Genomic DNA, 18,123 nt, shown 5'->3' with positions numbered 1-18,123 from the left:
GAGAGTTCATTTAATCTAAAAACAAGTGTTGTTACTACTCTTAAGTTTTACCCTTATTTTATAGATAAAAAGGAGGTCCAGAGAGTTAAATGGTATGTTCAAGTATACATAAGTGGTAAGTCGTGAAGCCAGGATGCAAAAGTCTCAGGTGCTTAACTAGGTTGTATTTTGAAACCATATCTGATACATAATTGTTTTACCTTTGAAAGGAAGGACAGTACAGAGGATGTAAAAACAACAGCATAAGAGAAATACTTGTCACAAATATTCAACTGGTTAATACCTTACATGTATGAGGAGCCCTTTCAAATTTATTCAAGAAAACAAAGAGGTGATACACAGACACAAAATTATACTGACATGTAGTATAGTTCGGAAATGACCTATTCCTCTAAGAATGAAGCTAATAAAAATTGTTGCATGAATGGATGACTCAGCCATTTATGGAAGTTACCTGGACCTATAAATGGCCTATAAAATACCTTATAGGACATCCAAATCTAGCCAAGAAGCAGCATATAGTCTCTGTAAAATGTGATTTAGAAGCAAAGAAAATCTATGTTACAGGGGAAGTTGGTCTACAAAATCTAGAAAAGGAAAACTAAGGAAAATTAATCAGTGTTTGTCTATCATTTTTCAGTAGTGACCCAAGCTCTGTAATAGAAATGTTCACTATTTGGACAAAAATGGGTGGAACTGACCAAAATCGGCTCCATCTGAAAAGATGTTCTGATTCCATTCTCACCTGGCAACATTCTGATGGCCATTTTATAGTAGATCCTGTTAATGAGCAGAAGAAAGTTTTGGTTAAAGCTAGGTATCAGAGTCCTTGGAAAAGTGTTTCTCCTATTATAAATTGACATTGTGATTTATAAATCAGTCTCTTGTGACTAAAGTTATTATTATAAAAATACAATGACAATGTTATTGTTTTTTTTAAGATGGCTGCAAGGGTATCTGCCATCCAACTTCTTTCTCTAGAATGTGGTGTTGATTCTCCTCCCCATGGAGAGTTGGGGTCTATGCCCCATGCCTTGCATCTGGGCCAAACTTGAGGTGACTTGCTTATAACTAGTAGAAAGCAGTGTGATGGTGTGTAATTTCTCATGTGAGGTTGGATAAATTCATATAGTTGCCACCTATATGAACCACCTGGTTTGCTTGAAATATTCCCTCTTGAAGCCTTTAGTGCAGTATAAATTATTCAGGAGCCATGATGCCACCAGCTCTGAGATGGCCTTAGCTAACCCAAGATGGGAGATCATGTGAAGAGGCCTGAGACTAAATAGATGTCAAGCCAACCTCCAGCTAACTAACCACCTCCCACCCTTGTCAGCTCCAGTCTGACACCTCATGAGAGAGCTCAAGTCAGAACTGCTAAACCAAGCCCTTCAGGAATTTATGACACACAGAAAGTGAGAGAGATAATAAGTTGCTCATTATTACATGCTAGTATGTTTGGGGTGGTTTGTTACGGAGTGACAGTTATCATTAGACTTCAAGGAAGTGTTGGGCTTTGGGTCTATAAAGCTAAGGAGTCAACCCTGAGCAGTGGTGCCCCCTGCAGCTCCTGGGGAGCCAGAGGACTTTACTCACTAGCACACTTTTCCTTTCTCTAATCTTAAGATTGTTGGTAAACTAACATTGAAAAATATGCAGTCTCACTACTAATCAAAGATATGCAGACTAAGGCATTATTAACATAGTGTCTCATATTTGTTGTAAGAACATTTTAATATTCAATGATTATACCTATTATGGCCACGTGGTGCAATCATTACATTTTTGTATTATTGGTGGCATATCACTTTTGGATGCAAAGAAGTGGGTGTTTGACATGATGTGTTGTGCAGGGAGCTTGGATTCCTAGAGGCCTGGAGATGCCTTGTGAGTCAGGAGGTGGCCTCTGACCCTAGTTGATAGACAGCTCCATGCGACCACTGCCCTACATCCTGTAATTGTATTTGTCTACTAAGAAGGGAGGAACTGTCACTGTCATCCTTGCTTAGGCTTCCCCTTACCAATTGACTGGTTGTTATGGATTCCATCAAATTTCATTCTGTAGGTAATAAAGGACTGATCTACCCTGAGTAGTTGAGACGTGAGATGTGAGGTACAGTTTCGGCTTAGCCATTGGTGAGAAAGGCATGAAGGACATTGGTGGAAATTTGAATTTGTGACCCAGTCCTGTCCCTCTCAGGCTTTCTAGCATATGTCTGAGAGACTTGTCACCTAAATGTCCAAAAGTGTTCTACAGGAAAAGATATTCAATAAAAGAGTGATGTACAGTGGTGGGGGAACATATGAAGTGGTATACTTTTTTTAGACTTTTTCTCCATATATTGTGAACATTTTTTTCAAGTCAAACATTTTGATGATTTGAATTTTAGTAGTGGGATAGTATATTACCATAGTTGGCAATCCAAATAATTTCCTTGTTTATTTTTTATAACCAATGTTAACCATTTCATAATATCAAAACATGAAAAATTAATGGTCTCAACGATTTTCATGAAATTCTATTTTATCTTTAAGAAATTTAAAAGATAATTACATATTCTAGTGGAAACAATTGGTTAAGATGGGAATTTAAATCCTAAGCTAAAATCCAGTGAAAAAAGCGAGAAGTTTCAACGTTTTCTGACAGGGTATTAGAGCTACAGTGAGTGACTTTGAAAGCAAAGATTAAAAAAAAGTTTTAAATATTGGCATTATTATGTTCATCTGTAAAGTTGAACATTTGCATATGTTATATACTACTTGGTAATCTACTCCAAGGTATATAGTAAAGAGAATATTTAGCACATGTGGTCAGAAGACATGTGCAAGTGATTTCATAGCAGCACTGGTTCTACTAGGAAAAAATGAATGCTGGCAAACTGTTCAAATGCCCCACTGTGGATAAAATGAAGGTTCCTATGGTCAGGACTCTCACCTGGCCCTGGCTGGCTACCTCACTACACATGTGTGGGTAATGCATTGCTATTGACTGTATATAAAGAGCCCCGCCCAGTGCTCTGGGTGACACGGTGGCACAGCTGCAAGGCTGCAGGAGAGCAGAGAGAGGCTGGAGTGGTAGCAGTGCCAAGGACAGAGGCCCAGAGGACGACAGCTGTGTGGACAGAGGGGTCCAGAGGCAGAGACCGTCTTGCTGCGTGCAGACTCACTCTGAGTGAACGGGATTTTAGTGATTAACCTGTCACTGTGGAAATAAAGTTGGGTATAACCCTTTTACCCCAAGATTGAGCTACTGTCATTTCTTTGGTCACACTGAATTCGCAGTAAACTTGCCAGGGGCTGAAATCCATTGGCAAGACACCCACCATCTCTGTGATCTTGGTCTTCCTCTCCATCATCTTCTTCTACGTGAATTAGTATGGACCAGCGCCACCCCTGCCACCAGGGCGCACACGCTGGCGCTCCCACCGCGCCCAACCTTCTCAGACCAGCAGGGTCCATAGCCTGTGCCTGCGCCTCCTGGCCCTAAACAGAAATGCAGTTCCCCAGGGCTGTAGGCCTCGGAATCGCAAACACACTACCAACGCGGACGCCCCGCCCGCTCTGAGTGAGTCCCGCCCCCTCGGAAAGCCCCCTCCCACGAACACCCAGGGGCGGAGGCGGGGGTTGCGCGGGAGGGCGTGGCCTGCAGCGGCCTGAGCGGGAGGAGGATGGCTGGTGTTCCTCAGAGACTGGTTCCCTAAGGTCAGAAAAGGGAATTGTATTAATTTTTGTCTTTGCTAACGGGGACCGGGCAGCGTTCATTTTAGCCCTGCCCAGTAGGAATCTGTTTCCTACCACGGTCCACTCAGAAAAACTGTGCCTTCCAAACTCCTCTGTCCCTCGGGACTACAAGCCCCAGAAGGCATCGCGGCCCAGCCTCGGACTTGCGCGGTAGCGTTCGTTGTAAAGTGCTATGACAACAGGGCGAAGATGACTTGGAGCTAGGCAAGAGCGGGGAAGTGTCCCTTCCGCTGCTGCTGTCCTTTTTCTGCTGCATCCCACTCACTGCCTCCTTCATCATTTCCTCCTTTTTGTGAGCGGCAAGACTTGCCGTTGTTCTCGCCTGCCTGGTCCCTTCCAAGGGACTGATGCCGTTTCTCCTGCTTGTCTCCGGGGGTGACTGAGAAGGGATGCAGGGGAGCTCCTTGCGGGGATCGCTTCAACTCTGTGGAGCTGGTGGTGCTACCTGGTGAAGCTCTGTCTTTGCCCGGGACGTGGAAAAAGTTGCAACAGGAGAACAAGAGCGAGTGGTGAAGCTAAGGGTTGCTTTTCTCTGCAGCCTTCGTTCTCGCTCTGGTTGTTCCAACCTTGGGACTTTGGCAGGCATTCTTACAGGGAAATCTGCGGTGAATTCAAAGAAAGGTAGGCAGGACCCACATGACCTGGCATCAGGTAAGAGAGTATATTTGGAATTATCCACTGGGTACATTGAATGCCTTTTCTGTCTTTTGTTTGGTGGGCAAGATTGATCCTCTGATGCCATGTAATGGTTTTGGATGATAGGTTTCTTAGAAAGGATGTTTGCATTAGAACAAAACGAAACAAAGCACACATCTACGAGCATAATGTGTGTGAGATTTTGTGAATATTTTCGAGAAAGGGTGATAAGAATTCTGAAATATTTTATTCAGGAACGTGGGGCAGGGGCATCCTCTTGTGACATTTCAACAGTTCTTGTGAGCAAATGGTCAAAGTAGTTCTCAGTCTATGACTGAAGTAGGATGCATGTTACTAATACCCCTTAATTCCTTCTTGCAATAGGATTACTTCTTCTCCTCCTTTCTTTACATTGCAGACCATAGCAGTTTAGATGAACTGAGCTGAGTTTATCAGCATCTCCCTGTCCCAAGCAAGTCCAGTAGTTGACCCCATTTCCTGGAGAAATCAGTAGGTTTTTTTTTTGTTGTTGCCTTGTTATTTTTATTTTAAAAGTGAAACCATGTAACACATATACACAATTTGAAGGTACTGGGAGAGAACTATGGGTCATAACTGAAGTGTGCCAGCATTCAAAGAGAGAGAGCTTTTCTAACTTAGAAATATGTAAAGAGAATAACTGATGAGATTATTTTTTTTGGTTAATAGACTGAACCATTATTTAGAAGAACTTAAAAAAAGAAACTTAAAAAAATTTCAAATAATTTACAAGTTATGTATTAGAGTTTATGGAATTTTTCATTTTATGTAATTGTCCTTAAATTACAACTACACACTCATGTTTTTGGTACAAATTATTGATGGAAACTTTCAATGAAGGGAAAAAATCCAATTTCAATAGTATACAGTAAATTTTAAAGTTCTGTCTCTTTTCAGAAATGTATCAAGTCTATTCCTTCATAATAAATAAAGGCTTTCAACTATTTCTCAACAATTATTGAAGCACACAAAGTTATAAAATATTGCTGTTGATCAGCAACATTTTAATGAAAGATTACTATCAGTCTTTTGAATGTCTCATTTAAATCTTCAGTCCAGAGATTTAACTTTGTAATTTTGTCTTGCTCAGAACATGCTCTACCACCTCTACCTCTACTACTATAGCTATATTAGGTTGCTACTGACATTTATTTGACATTTATTGAATGCTTCCTATGGGTTGGGCACTAGGGTAAGAAGTTACATGTGTTAGACCATTTAATCATCCCACTCCCCAGTACAATTGGGAAATTAGAGGGTGAGGGACTTGTCTAAGGTTGCATTGCTGGAGTGTGGAGTCAGAAAGGGAACCCAGGTCTGTACAACTGCCTCCTGTGCTCTTTTTTCTTTTATTGAAAATTCCGGCACTCAAGCTTTATAATACTGTCTTCAAAAGCAACATTCTTCTAAACCGTACGTGCATTTGCCATCTTTTTTGGACTGGAAGACCTGATTCTTACTTTCCAAAATTTGAGGGGGCAGTAGCAAGATCTGGAGAAAGCAAAGCTCTAAATATGAATGATGACAGCATAAGGGTCTTAGCCTCCTAATTCCAGAATCTGCTTTCTAATGCACATGTTCTTTCCACAGGATCTTTGGGTTATCATTGCTGCAGCCATCCTTGTAGTCATCCTTCCGTATTGCAGACTAAGCCCAATGAGGTGTTAAAGCATCTGTATCTTAAATGAAAACTCAATCTGAGTAATCTTGGTGTTGAAGGTAACATGTATGTAAGTATTAAAAACAACAAAGAAAGTGGTAAGAGTAGAAGAGAATTTCTGGAGCTTAGGGGATAAAGAGATTATCTCCTATTTATTATTTTAACAAGGCATAAGAAATCACTCTTTTGTTAAACCTTAAATATTATTAAAACCTTCAAGTTATTTTCTAATCATCCTTTAAAAATGTAATTAAATATATGAAATACTTTTCTGCAGTGTGAACTTGCAGTGATTATAATTAATATTCAGAGACTTATAGCTTTTGGTCTTTGTAGGGTGGTTGCACTTGTTTGTGGTTCTGGAGTAAACATCCAGGTTTTGGGTGGTACTTCCACCACTTTATCATTGTGTGAACACTTGGGCAGGTTTCATAACCTCTCTGTATTCAGGGATACCTGAATAGTAGTACCTAGGATATACTTTGTAGTTCTGTTATGAAGATTAAAGGAGAATTTTTGCAAAGCATTTAGAACATTGCTAGAGGACTATTAAATGATTAATTAATGTTAGCTATTATTTTCCCTTCTAGTGGAGGGAGATACTAGCCACTGAAAACCAGATTTTTGGTTTTTGTTTTTAATTTACTTTAAATCACTGAGGAGCTGGAAATCAATACTGAATAAATAGAGGTTTATAAAATACAAACCCTTGTTTCTTATTTTATTCAAGACAGCTAAACCAAATAAATAATCAATTTATACATACTTAATTTTTTGCTGTTCTGAATGCTTTTTGTTTTTGTAACAGAATAGCCAAGTTTCATGACTGAGAAATGCCCTATTACAATTATCCCTTACTGTAACTGAACTTGTAACTGAACTTCACCCAATTGCTTACCTTAATATCTTAAAGTCAAGACCTGTATCTTTCTGAATTTGGAAAATGAATTAGCATTTTATTTGTTTTATTTTATGGTTGTTTTTAATTTTTTTCTAGGTGTAGGATGTCCTTCCAGGAGAAAGGATAGAATTTATTTTGCTAACCTTCTGAATTTAATTTACTAACTTATTAACCTTCAGATGAAATAGTAAATGTGGCCAAAATAGAGGAGTATCCCATTTTAAAAAAGAGTGAAACTTTATTATTTTTTTGTTATGGAAAATTTTATTATTTTACTTTTATTATTTTTTATTATTTTAATTTTTTTGATATCATTAATATACACTTACATGAACAAAATTGTGTTTACTAGATTCCCTCCATTATCAATTCCCCACCACATACCCCATTACAGTCACTGTCCATCAGCCTAGTAAGATGCTATAGAATCACTACTTGTCTTCTCTGTGCTATACTGCCTTCCCCATGCCCCCCCTACATTATGTGTGCTAATGATAATGCCTCTTTTCCCCCCTTATCCCTCCCTTCCCACCCATCCTCCTCAGTCCCTTTCCCTTTGGTAACTATTAGTCCATTCATGGGTTCTGTGAGTCTGCTGCTGTTTTGTTCCTTCAGTTTTTCTTTGTTCTTATACTCCACATATGAGTGAAATCATTTGGTACTTGTCTTTCTTTCCCTGGCTTATTTCACTGAGCATAATACCCTCTAGCTCCATCCATGTTGTTGTAAATGGTAGGATTTGTTTTCTTCTTATGGCTGAATAATATTCCATTGTGTCTATGTACCACATTTTCTTTATCCATTCATCTACAGATGGACATTTAGGTTGTTTCCATTTCTTGACTTTTGTAAATAGTGCTGCCATAAACATAGGGGTGCATCTGTCTTTTTCAAACTGGTCTGCTACATTCTTAGGGTAAATTCCTAAGTATTTGGGTGGAATTCCTGGGTCAAATGGTATTTCTATTTTGAGCATTTTGAGGAACCTCCATACTGCTTTCCACAATGGTTGAACTAATTTACATTCCTACCAGCAGTGTAGGAGGGTTCCCCTTTCTCCACAACCTCGTCAACATTTGTTGTTGTTTGTCTTTTGGATGGTGGCCATCCTTACTGGTGTGAGGTGATATCTCATTGTGGTTTTAATTTGCATTTCGCTGATGACAAGCGACGTGGAGCATCTTTTCATGTGTCTTTTGGCCATCTCAATTTCTTCTTTAGAGAGAACTGTCTATTCAGCTCCTCTGCCCATTTTTTAACTGGATTATTTGCTTTTTGTTTGTTGAGGTGTGGGAGTTCTTTATATATTTTGGATGTCAACCCTTTATCAGATCTGTCATTTATGAATATATTCTCCCATACTGTAGGATACCTTTTCATTCTATTGATGGTGTCCTTTGCCGTACAGAAACTTTTCAGCTTGATACAGTCCCATTTGTTCATTTTTGCTTTTGTTTCCCTTGCCCAGGGAGATATGTTCAAGAAGAGGTCACTCATGTTTATGTCCATGAGATTTTTCTTTTTTTTTTTTTTGAGAGGGCATCTCTCATATTTATTGATCAAATGGTTGTTAGCAACAATAAAATTCTGTATAGGGGAGTCAATGCTCAATGCACAATCATTAATCCACCCCCAGCCTAATTCTCATCAGTCTCCAATCTTCTGAAGCATAACAAACAAGTTCTTACATGGTGAACAAATTCTTACATAGTGAATTAGTTCTTACATGGTGAGCAGTACAAAGGCAGTCATCACAAAAACTTTCGGTTTTGATCACTCATTATGCACTATAAACAATCAGGTCAAATATGAATATTTGATTTTTATACTTGATTTATATGTGAATCCCACATTTCTCCCTTTATTATTATTATTATTATTATTATTATTTTTTAAATAAAATGCTGAAGTGGTAGGTAGATGCAAGATAAAGGTAGAAAACATAGTTTAGTGTTGTAAGAGAGCAAATGTAGATGATCAGGTGTGTGCCTGTAGAGTATGTGTTACTCCAAGCTAGACAAGGGCAATAATACATCCATGGATGGAGAAGATTTCTCTCAAAACAGGGGGGGTGAGGTTCTAAGCCTCACCTCTGTTGATCCCCAATTTCTCACCTGATGGCCCCCCTGTGACTGTGCCTGTCTTAGGTTGTTCCTCCCTTGAGGAATCTTACCCGTCTCTGGCTAACCAGTCATCTTCCGGGGCCATACAGGGAAATGTAAAGTTGGTAAGTGAGAGAGAAGCCATATTGTTTGAAAAGGTTAGCTTTTTACTTCTTTGCAGATTTATGCCCTGTGGCTTCTATGCCCAGCATTTATCTTGAGGTATCTTTACGACTTGGAGGAGTTATGATACTCGGTGAATTCTATATGAGGCATGAATTCTATTTAAGGGTTGTAATTAGGAAGGAAGAAGAAAAGCTATAGAGGTAGCAGATGGAAGGAAACATGGGAAGATTGATTATTTCTTTGACATATCTTCTTGTAGAGTAACTTAAGCATGTACAGGTTTTAAACTACTAATTAAATTCCACACACACACTAACATAATAGGAATACAGTTACATAACCAAAGCAGATCTATAATTACCAGCCATCTCCAGTGAAGCCAAGAAAACCAGTTAGGCACCCTAGACATTTGTGAAAATTTGTCTATGATATAATGGATATTGCCCAACTGTACTTGAAAAGTCTGAGAGAAATCAGACAAATTAAAACAACCCATTCCTGGGAACTGTTCACATCCCGTATGTTCTTTTAACAGTAGATAGTCTGTAGTTGTAAGATTTTGGAGCGCTACAACTTGCACTTCTCCTAATTCTTGGTTGAGTTCCAACAGTATAGATCCAGTCAAATTTTTTGTTTTACTGTATGCACAGGCCAGCTTAGATATCTCCTTCTTCATTCCAATGGCAAGTCCAGGAACCAGTGGGATGAATGCAGCTACAACTGCAGCATGGCCTGGATCTTTGTTGAGGTTTTTTGATGATCATCTTCTGGTATGTTCAGAGAGTGCTGATGTTGGAAGTTCTTTTTCATATCATATCTTAGTTCATTTTCTGGGTAGCCAAATTAGGCTTTGATCCTCTGTATAAACACAAACAGACCCTTTGCCCACACTTTCATATGCCCTTTATACCATTGTGTAGAACTCATTGGAGGTCACCACACAGGAACTGCTTTTTTTTTTTTAAGAGAAAGGAATATTATCAGAAAGTGTACATCCATAGCTGATCATCTGACACCCTTTAAGTGATCAAAATTAAGGATATTTAAAGCATGCATTAATCGTTGATTTACAGTTAGTTTTATCCTATCAGGGAGTAATCCACCTTCTCTTTCTTTCCTTTTTTTTGTTATCTTTAATCTACACTTACATGAAGAATATTATGTTTACTAGGCTCTTCCCTATACCAGGTCCCCCCTCTAAACTCCTTTACAGTCACTGTCCATCAGCATAGCAAAATGTTGTAGAATCACTACTTGTCTTCTCTATCTTGTACAGCCCTCCCCTTTCTCCCACCCCCTCCATGCATGCTAATCTTAATACCCCTCTTCTTCTTCTCCCCCCTTATCCCTCCCTACCCACCCCATCCTCCCCAGTCACTTTCCCTTTGGTACCTGTTAGTCCATTCTTGGGTTCTGTGATTCTGCTGCTGTTTTGTTCCTTCAGTTTTTCCTTTGTTCTTATACTCCACAGATGAGTGAAATCATTTGGTATTTCTCTTTCTCCGCTTGGCTTATTTCACTGAGCATAATACCCTCCAGGTCCATCCATGTTGCTGCAAATGGTAGGATTTGCCCTCTTCTTATGGCTGAGTAGTATTCCATTATGTATATGTATCACATCTTCTTTATCCATTCATCTACCGATGGACATTTAGGTTGCTTCCAATTCTTGGCTATTGTAAATAGTACTGCCATAAACAAAGGGGTGCATCTGTCTTAAACTTGATTCCTGCGTTCTTGGGGTAAATTCCTAGGAGTGGAATTCCTGGGTTAAATGGTAGGTCTGTTTTGAGCATTTTGATGAACCTCCATACTGCTTTCCACAATGGTTGAACTAATTTACATTCCCACCAGCAGTGTAGGAGGGTTCCCCTTTCTCCACAGCCTCGCCAACATTTGTTGTTGTTTGTCTTTTGGATGGCAGCCATCCTTACTGGTGTGAGGTGATACCTCATTGTAGTTTTAATTTGCATTTCTTTGATAATTAGTGATGTGGAGCATCTTTTCATGTGTCTGTTGGCCATCTGTATTTCTTTTTTAGATAACTGTCTGTTAAGTTCCTCTGCCCATTTTTTAATTGGATTATTTGATTTTTGTTTGCTGAGGCATGTGAGCTCTTTATATATTTTGGACTTCAAGCGTTTATCGGATCTGTCATTTACAAATATATTTTCCCATACTGTAGGGTTCCTTTTTGTTCTATTGATGGTGTCTTTTGCTGTACAGAAGCTTTTCAGCTTAATGTAGTCCCACTTGTTCATTTTTGCTGTTGTTTTCTTGCCTGGGGAGATATGTTCAAGAAGAGGTCACTCATGTTTATGTCTAAGAGGTTTTTGCCTATATTTTTTTCCACGAGTTCAATGGTTTCATGACCTCCATTCAGGTCTTTGATCCATTTTGAATTATTTTTGTATATGGGGTTAGACAGTGATACAGTTTCATTCTCCTACATGTAGCTGTCCAGTTTTGCCAGCACCATCTGTTGAAGAGACTGTCATTTCGCCATTGTATGTCCATGGCTCCTTTATCGTATATTAATTGACCATATATGTTTGGGTTAATGTCTGGAGTCTCTAGTCTGTTCTACTGGTCTGTGGCTCTGTTCTTGTGCCAGTACCAAATTGTCTTGATTACTATGGCTTTATAGTAGAGCTTGAAGTTCGGGAGTGAGATCCCCCCTACTTTATTCTTTCTCAGGACTGCTTTGGCTATTCGGGGTCTTTGGTGTTTCCATATGAATTTTTGAATTATTTGTTCCAGTTCATTGAAGAATGTTGCTGGTAGTTTGATAGGGATTGCATCAAATCTGTATATTGCTTTGGGCAGGATGGCCATTTTGACGATATTGATTCTTCCTAGCCACGAGCATGGATGAGTTTCCATTTGTTAGTGTCCCCTTTAATTTCTCTTAAGAGTGATTTGTAGTTTTCAGAGTATAGGTCATTCACTTCTTTGGTTAGATTTTTTCCTAAGTATTTTATTCTTTTTTATGCAATTGTGAATGGAATTGTTTTCCTGATTTCTCTTTCTATTAGTTCATTGTTAATGTATAGGAAAGCTACAGATTACTGTGTGTTAATTTTGTATCCTGCAACTTTGCTGTCTTCTGATATCAGTTCTAGTAGTTTTGGGGTGGAGTCTTTAGGGTTTTTTATGTACAATATCATGTCATCTGCAAATAGTGACAGTTTAACTTCTTCTTTACCCATCTGGATTCCTTGTATTTCTTTGTTTTGTCTGATTGCCATGGCTAGGACCTCCAGTACTATGTTAAATAGCAGTGGGGAGAGTGGGCATCCCTGTCTAGTTCCCGATCTCAGAGGAAAAGCTTTCAGCTTCTCGCTGTTAAGTATGATGTTGGCTGTGGGTTTATGATATATGGCCTTTATTATGTTGAGGAACTTGCCCTCTATTCCCATTTTGCTGAGAGTTTTTATCATGAATGGATGTTGAATTTTGTCAAATGCTTTTTCAGCATCTATGGAGATGATCATGTGGTTTTTGTCCTTCTTTTTGTTGATGTGGTGGATGATGTTGATGGATTTTTGAATGTTGTACCATCCTTGCATCCCTGGGATGAATCCCACTTGGTCATGGTGTATGATCCTTTTGATATACTTTTGAATTCAGTTTGCTAATATTTTACTGAGTATTTTTGCATCTACATTCATCAGGGATATTGGTCTGTAATTTTCTTTTTTGGTGGGGTCTTTGCCAAGTTTTGGTATTAGGGTGATGTTGGCTTCATAGAATGAGTTTAGGAGTATTCCCTCCTCTTCTATTTTTTGGAAAACTTTAAGGAGAATGGGTATTATGTCTTCTCTGTGTGTCTGATAAAATTCTGAGGTAAATCTGTCTGGCCCGGGTGCTTTGTTCTTTTGTAGTTTTTTGATTACCGTTTCAATTTCTTTGCTCGTAGTTGGTTTGTTTAACTTTTGTGTTTCTTCCTTGGTCAGTCTTGGGAGGTTGTATTTTTCTAATAAGTTGTCCATTTCTCCTAGGTTTTCCAGCTTGTTGGCATATAGGTTTTCATAGTACTCTTTAATGACTGTTTGTATTTCTGTGGAGTCTGTCGTGATTTTTCCATTCTCATTTCTGATTCTGTTGATTTGTGTTGATTCTCTTTTTCTCTTATTTAGTCTGGCTAGAGGCTTATCTATTTTGTTTATTTTCTCGAAGAACCATGTCTTGATTTCATTGATTTTTTCTTTTGTTTTATTCTTCTCAATTTTATTTATTTCTTCTGTCATCTTTATTATGTCCCTTGTTCTGCTGACCTTAGGCCTCATTTATATTTATTCTTCTTTTTCCAATTTTGATAATTGTGACATTAGACTATTCATTTGGGATTGTTCTTCCTTCTTTAAATATGCCTGGATTGCTATATACTTTCCTCTTAAGACTGCTTTTGCTGTTTCCCACAGAAGTTGGTGCTTTGTGTTGTTGTCATTTCTTTCCGTATATTGCTGGATCTCTATTTTAATTTGGTCGTTGATCCATTGATTATTTAGGAGCATGTTGTTAAGCCTCCATGTGTTTGTGAGCCTTTTTGCTTTCTTGGTACAATTTATTTCTAGTTTTATACCTTTGTGGTCTGAAAAGTTGGTTGGTAGGATTTCAATCTTTTGGAATTTACTGAGGCTCTTTTTGTGGCCTCGTATGTGGTCTATTCTGGAGAATGTTCCATGGGCACTTGAGAAGAATGTGTATCCTGTTGCTTTTGGATGTAGAGTTCTATAGATGTCTATTAGGCCCATCTTTTCTAGTGTGTTGTTCAGTGCCTGTGTGTCCTTACTTATTTTCTGCCAGGTGGATCTATCTTTTGGGGTGAGTGGTGTGTTGAAGTCTCCTAAAATGAATGCATTGCAGTCTATTTCCCCCTTTAGTTCTGTTAGTATTTGTTTCACATATGCTGGTGCTCCTGTGTTGGGTGCATATATATTTAGAATGGTTATATCCTCCTGTTGGACTGAGCCCTTTATCATTATGTAGTGTCCTTCTTTATCTCTTGTTACTTTCTTTGTTTTGAAGTCTATTTTGTCTGATATTAGTACTGCAACCCCTGCTTTCTTCTTCCAGTTGTTTGCATGAAATACCTTTTTCCATCCCTTGACTTTTAATCTGTGCTTGTCTTTGGGTTGAAGGTGAGTTTCTTGTAAGCAGCATATAGATGGGTCTTGCTTTTTTATCCATTCTATTACCCTGTGTCTTTTGATTGGTGCATTCAATCCATTTACATTTAGGGTGATTATTGAAAGATATGTACTTATTGCCATTGCATGCTTTAGATTCCTGGTTACCAAAGGTTCAAGGTTATCTTCTTTACTACCTTACTGTCTACCTTAACTTGCTTATTGAGCTACTATAAACACTATCTGATGATTCTCTTTCTCTCCTTTCTTATTCCTCCTCCTCCATTCTTCATATGTTGGGTGTTTTGTTCTGTGCTCTTTTTAGGAGTGCTCCCATCTAGAGCAGCCCCTACAAAATACCCTGTTGAGGTGGTTTTTGGGAGGCAAATTCCCTCAACTTTTGCTTTTCTGGGAATTTTTTAAACCCTCCTTCATATTTAAATGATAATCATGCTGGATACAGTATCCTTGGTTCAAGGTCCTTCTGTTTCATTGCATTAAATATATCATGCCATTCTCTTCTCGCCTGTAAGATTTCTGTTGAGATGTCTGATGATAGCCTGATGGGTTTTCCTTTGTAGGTGACCTTTTCTCTCTCTTTGGCTGCCTTTTATACTCTGTCCTTGTCCTTGATCTTTGCCATTTTAATTATTATGTGTCTTGGTGTTGTCCTCATTGGGTCCCTTCTGTTGGGAGTTCTGTGTGCTTCTGTGGTCTGAGCAACTATTTCCTCCCCCAGTTTAGGGAAATTCTCAGCAATTATTTCTTCAAGGATATTTTCTATCCCATTTTCTCTCTCTTCTTCTTCTGTTACCCCTATAGTATTGTTCCTTTTGTATTGGTCACACAGTTCTCTTAATTTTGTTTCATTCCTGGAGATCCTTTTATGTCTCTCTGCGTCAGCTCCTTTGCGTTCCTGTTCTCTGGTTTCTGTTCCGTCAATGGCCTCTTGCATCTTATCCATTCTGCTTATAAATCCTTCCAGAGATTGTTTCATTTCTGTATCCTCCCTATGGACATCACCCCTTAGCTCTTGTATATTTCTCTGCAGCTCTGTCAGCATGTTTATGATTTTTATTTTGAATTCTTTTTCAGGGAGACTGGTTAGGTCTGTCTCTGCAGATCCTCTCTCAGGGGTTGTCTGAACTATTTTGGACTGGACTAAATTTTTTTGCCTTTTCATGTTGATAGCGGTGGCTGTTGGCACATTGCGGGTGTGTCAGTTGGGAGAAGAAAGTCCTTCCCTGCTTGCTGGATGCCTTGCCCTTCTCTGCTGCCTGTGTCGGTTACCTGCACTCTTGGAGCAGCCACCGGGTTAATCCCCTAAGCTGCTGTGGGCAGGGTCTCTGTCAGAGCAGCGCAGAGCCCCGCGGGGAGTGGCAGGCACGCCAGGTGCGTCTCCTCCATAATATCGATGCCCCTGCCGGGCAGCTGTGTGCCAGCAGCAGCCTTTGGGTTTGGCCCAGGCAGCTGTGCGTTGGGCTGGGATTCTGGTTGGCTACTGGGAGTGTGGCTGCTCCCTCTGGCTCTGCTGCAGGTGTGCACGGGGCTCTCCTGCACGGACCTCTCCTGGGCTCCTCTGTCGTCACTGGCGCTGGTGCACTCAGGCCTCTCCCTGGGTGTTCGGTTGCTGCTGCGGTGGGCTCGCACGAGCTGCTTGCGGTCCCCTCTGGTGTCACTGGTGCACACAGGCTGCTCCCAGGCCCCTCCGGTGCCACTGCCCCCGGCTCATGCTGCCACTCTCCCACTACTGGGCTGGTGTGTCGGGGTCCGCACCAGTTGGGGGAATGATTTGCAGGCTGCTTAGTTCTGTGAGGGGCTTCAGAGCTGTGCTCCTGCCCAGGGGTTTAGGGCATCGATTCCCTAGGATTCCCAGCTGCTGGGTAAGTGTGCTAGGACGTCTTCGTCCAGCTGTGGGGTCCCTGTCTCTTTTAGACTTGCAAAAAGCACTCGCTTTTCTTTTGTCTCAGGGGCGCTGGTTTTGGGGACCTGCCCACAGGTTTTGCTTTTCCGTTTCTCTAATATCCAGCACCTGGTTCATCTTGTGTCTGCGCTCCAGGTGCGGATTTCTAGAGCTGATTGTTTCGCAGTCCTGGGCTTTCACTCCCTCCCCATTTCAACTCCTTTCTTCCTGTCGGGTTTTGGGGTTGTGGAGCATTTGGGTCTTGCCTGGTCATGGCTTGTATCTTACCCCCTTCATATGATGTTGAGTTCTCACAGATGTAGATGTATCCTGGTTGGTGTACTGCATTCACTGGTGTCTCTTTTAGGAATAGTTGTATTTATTGTATTTTCATAAATGTATAGTTTCTGGGAGGAGATTTCCACTGAAGTATTCATGCTGCCATCTTCCCGTGATCCTACATGGTTGTTTAACAATTTTCACCAGTTTCCCTGGTGAGGAGTAGGTCCATGGTGCCTCTCACATGTCATACGAAAAGTAGAATCCTCTGAAACTGTAAATTGTATACCATAATGGTTATGGGAGAAATACTTAACATATGAAAGGATTTGGTCTGATTTCCATTAGATATCAAGGTTCTCTGGTGTCTGTAAGACAGTCAAGAGTACACAAAAAAGTGATTATGTACAATCTTATTACAAACACAACCACATGTGCAAAGATAACTTTTTTGTGGATATTTTTTATTGGCTTGAGCCTACGAATTAAGCTTTTTGTGAATAAACAGGGATATTCAGGAACTTTCAGTTCAGACTTGCTGTCAAATCCACCTTTGAAGCCAAAGTAGAAATAGTCTCCTCTTAGAAATCTATTGTCCTGAAACCCAAGTTGTCATTTTAAAATCTTCCAATTTTTAGAAAAAGAAATTAATGGTGTATCAGTTTAACATAGATAAGATTTGTGGTTTCTTAATTTCTTGGGAGTGAGCAGTGTGCCTTTCTCTGCTTCTGCCTCTGAAATAGGAAAAGAATTTGGGAAACACATACTGGCTATTGACCATCAACCCAAATAGTTGGTTTTCCTATTGTTCATTAACTCTCTAAAGGTGTAAGTCCTTATTCAATAAATTATTTTCCACAGTGGTACACAATAACACTTGGGACATGGGGGAGTCAATGTGCAGGATTTGATACAATGGAATTTAGGTGTTTCTGCTATGTATTACCTCATGTTCTGTCCTGAAATGAAAGCCAGTTGATGTGAAATAATTAAGGTAGCTGTGGTCTTGTGAGGAAGAGCCACTAATTGGACCTAGGTTTAAAATCAGAAAACCCTCCCCACCCTGTTGTAAAAATTAAAATAAAGCAAAATAAGCAAAAAAGTCCCTCTATTGGTCCATGGTTTTTCAATTTTTTTGGAAATTAAATTGCAGAGAGTGGCAGCCTAGCAAGATAAGGATCTAGAGACCAGGGAGAGGGTATGCAGAAGCAAGTTTCTGCCATTTGCTGTGTGATTTAGGGGAGTCATATAACCTCTCTGGGCTTCTCCTATAGAACAAGAGGATTATCTAATTGATGGTACCTTCCAGCTGTAAAGCTCTTTAATTTAAAAAATAATTCTCCTTTTTAAGCTTTGGAAAGGTAATTGGTGGCAGAGGTCCCATGAAAAAGGAATGGAGAAAGTAGAGCATGCTAGAAGAAAACGTCCAGTTAGGCTACCAGGTGTTAGTTCAACCAGTGCTTTTCAAACTTGAAGGTGCGTATGAATCACGTGGGAACGTGATCTGGGAGGGGTTGGGATTCACATTTCTAACAAGCTCTGGGTGGCCCTGCTGCTACTGGTCCAGGCACTACACCCCAAATGGCAGATAACTAAACAGTCTA

At 39.8% G+C, this 18,123-nt stretch overlaps 1 protein-coding gene across 6 annotated transcripts in view; it reads left to right on the top strand.

Annotated features, from left to right (window-relative positions):
• Nucleotides 1–3,629: 3,629 nt before the first annotated feature.
• Nucleotides 3,630–18,123, top strand: part of BBS9 (Bardet-Biedl syndrome 9) — a 479,017-nt gene continuing 464,523 nt past the window's right edge. For 3 of the 6 annotated variants that reach the window (XM_073238620.1, XM_036990555.2, XM_073238621.1), the window contains exons 1-2: nt 3,728–4,392; nt 6,007–6,146. The gene's annotated coding sequence lies outside the window, so the exon portion shown is untranslated. Of the gene's footprint in view, nt 3,703–3,727; nt 4,393–4,795; nt 4,888–6,006; nt 6,147–18,123 lie in introns of those variants that run through there. The other 3 variants (XM_073238617.1, XM_073238618.1, XM_073238619.1) reach the window with 3 other exon arrangements.

This window comes from Manis javanica, chromosome 6 (assembly GCF_040802235.1).
Source record: "Manis javanica isolate MJ-LG chromosome 6, MJ_LKY, whole genome shotgun sequence".
Taxonomy (NCBI): Eukaryota; Metazoa; Chordata; class Mammalia; order Pholidota; family Manidae; genus Manis; species Manis javanica.
The sequence above is the reverse complement of the archived record's forward strand: the minus strand, read 5'-3'. Positions and strand labels throughout refer to the sequence as shown.